This window comes from Camellia sinensis, chromosome 1 (genome assembly GCF_055761805.1).
Source record: "Camellia sinensis isolate YWXY chromosome 1, ASM5576180v1, whole genome shotgun sequence".
Taxonomy (NCBI): Eukaryota; Viridiplantae; Streptophyta; class Magnoliopsida; order Ericales; family Theaceae; genus Camellia; species Camellia sinensis.
The window spans coordinates 186854415-186857289 of NC_138961.1; the positions used below are offsets into that span (position 1 = coordinate 186854415).

Below are 2875 nucleotides of genomic sequence, written 5' to 3' on the forward strand. Positions count from 1 at the left end.
ATCTTTGATCGGGCGAGCGGGGGTGCTCATTGCATGACCTTCCCCAACCGTACCCAAGTTCCCGAGCTGAGGCAACTTTGGTGATGGCGGACACGTGGCCTTAGGCAACGAGTCAGGGTTTCCTAAATTCCCCCAAAATAAAATATTTAGGTGGCGACTCTATATCTGGCAAAGCAGTCCATGTATGGCACTTCTTTCTTAAAAATCAGTTTTCCAAAACGATTTGTCGGATTTGGACTCTTTGGTGATTTATCGGTCTTGCATCGCACTTTGCAAGATTAGATTCAGAACCATGATATTGAGTCCGAACTGTAGTATGCTAGAGAACAAAACGAGATTTCCTCAGGAGTTCTCTGGGAGCACGTCTACAGTTTCATCTTCTTTTCTCTTCAAGAACTTGAGCCAGGGACTTCTTTGAGTTATATGTACTTGTTTATGCAAGATTGGTGTTGATTTCAAACCTTTCTTAAAGATATTATAAAGGTTTTGGTTTTTGACTCATGAAATTAGTAGCTTGTTAAAAAAATTCATCTTTTGTTTCATTCGAAGATTCTTTTTGGATAGTTGAAGCACATTGAAATAAAAATGATGTTTTTAATGAGATTTTACCAAGAAATGAAGAAATACATTGTTTGGGCGAAAAACCTAGGATTTGGGGCTTTCAAGAGATATAGAGATGTATGTGATTGACATTGTTAATATGCTATTTTGTGGGCTAAGGTTTGTAAAGGATGAGAACTCTTTTATTATTATTATGTATAAAATGATGATTTTCATGGGGCATGAGGATTGCAAATGTGGTAAATTGTTGCTCAATGTTGATATAGTCTTGTGAAGGCTAAAATATTAAAAGAAGTAGGAAATAAAGAAATGTTGTTGTTTATTGATAGAACTAAATGAACACGTGGCTATTTTGTGAAATGGCATGGAAAGGAGAAATGGGGATTTTTTTATCCTCTTGGGATTATTGTTAAAATATGTGAACATGGGAAAATAAATATTGTTGCATTGGTTTTGTTGCATTACTTATCCCTTCAATTGGTTATCATATATTTAATTTGAGTTTGGAAACTTGCATTGAGAAAGGAAAGTTTATAATTGAGCTTTTATTGAAATGTTTTGGGGTAAATCTATTGGTAAGTTCGGATAGGAGGTGTAGATGAAATTGGTTAAGTTGGCCTGAGTGTCCGGGGTGAAAGACCGAAAACACGCGTAGATGAGGTATTACTTCCTTTCTGATTAGCAACCAGTAAAGTGGGGTTTTTGGTAGTGCTTGATAGTCTCCCTCGTTGTCATCGTCAATATTCATCATCAAAATAAACAACATTTTATGAACAAAAAATACACATCAACTTAAAAAAGGTTAATTACCCTTTTGGTCCGCAAAATATACGATATGTTTCATTTTGGTCTCCAACATTTTAATTGTTATAATTTGTAAAGGAACAATTTTTAATTTCTTAGATGTCATTATAGTAACATTGTTGAAAATTAATTAGCTTAAATAACATTTTCTTTCTTTCACCCAATCTTTATTGAAGCACTACTCTATTTCTTTTGCAGGCAGCGTTCGTGAATGGCAAAGTCTACAACGACCCAAAGCTTGCCACAGCCGGTGACTTCTTCTTTTCTGGCCTCTTGACTCCTCAAAACACATCAAACCCAGTTGGGTCGAAGGTCACTCCCGTAAACATTATGCAAATATTAGGTCTCAATACTCTCAGCATTTCCTTAGCTCACATTAACTTTGCACCTTATGGCCTCAACCCACCCCACACGCACCCTCATGCAACTAAGGTCATTGTGGTCTTGGAATGTACTCTTTACGTCGGTTTTGTGACCTCCAACACTGACAACCGTCTCTTTATAAAGGTCTTGACCCAGGAGATGTTTTTGTGTTCCCATAGGGTCTTATTCACTTTCAATTTAATAATAAAAAGACTAATGAGGTAGCTCTTGCTGCCCTAAGTAGCCAAAATCCAAGAACTATTACTGTTGCTAATGCGATGTTCGAGTCAAATCCAAGGATTTTTTATGATGTTCTTGCTGAGGCATTCCAAGTTGACAAGAAGGTGGTAGACTATCTTCAAGCTCAATTTTGGTGGCCCGACAACTAGAGAAAGAAAGATTAGAGAACCTATGAATCTATTATTTGTTAAACTTTAAATAAATACGATGCAATATAGCATAAATAAGTGGATTGTTATTTTCCTATGATTTTATAATAATCAAGTTTGTTAAATAGTATTCTCTCTCTCTCTCTCTCTCTCTCTCTCTCTCTCCTCATAAAATGATGACACTCTCTTGATCTTTCTCTAGGCTTCCATTTCAAACTTTTGGTTATGGTAATCTTCCAATTATTTTCGGCCTAGCATTGGCCTGACTCAACTGAACCCTAAAACATATGGGTTGGGGTTACGCTTGGACTAAAGGATAGGAATTCTGGGCCTCATGGGTGTTTTGAGGCCTGGCCCAAAACTTGACCCATAGGACCATTCCAAAAGCCCACATTGGACCCATATACACTAAACAATTGGTTTATTTTTTCACTTTTATCTCTCTTTTTTTCCCTTCTTATGTGAATATATGCATTTTTAGTAAATAATAATTTTAACAATAAAAAAAATAGCATGCCATCTATATGAAACTAGTAATTAAATTTCTATGAGATTAAAGATGCACATAATTCAATAACATAATCATAACTGATGTAATTTTGTATTTCAATAAATAAATAAAAAATTTAAAAAGAAAAAGAATTCATGATTGAAAAAGTGACTATATTTGTTTTGATGTACTTCAAAATTTTGTATTACAAATCTTTATTTTTTAATACCTTTGAAATTTAATTTAAAAAAAAAATCAGAATTAAAGC

General features: G+C 34.7%; 1 pseudogene; it reads left to right on the forward strand.

Moving 5' to 3' along the window:
* Positions 1–1216: 1216 nt before the first annotated feature.
* Positions 1217–2117, forward strand: LOC114278971 (putative germin-like protein 2-1; annotated as a pseudogene).
* Positions 2118–2875: the final 758 nt, after the last annotated feature.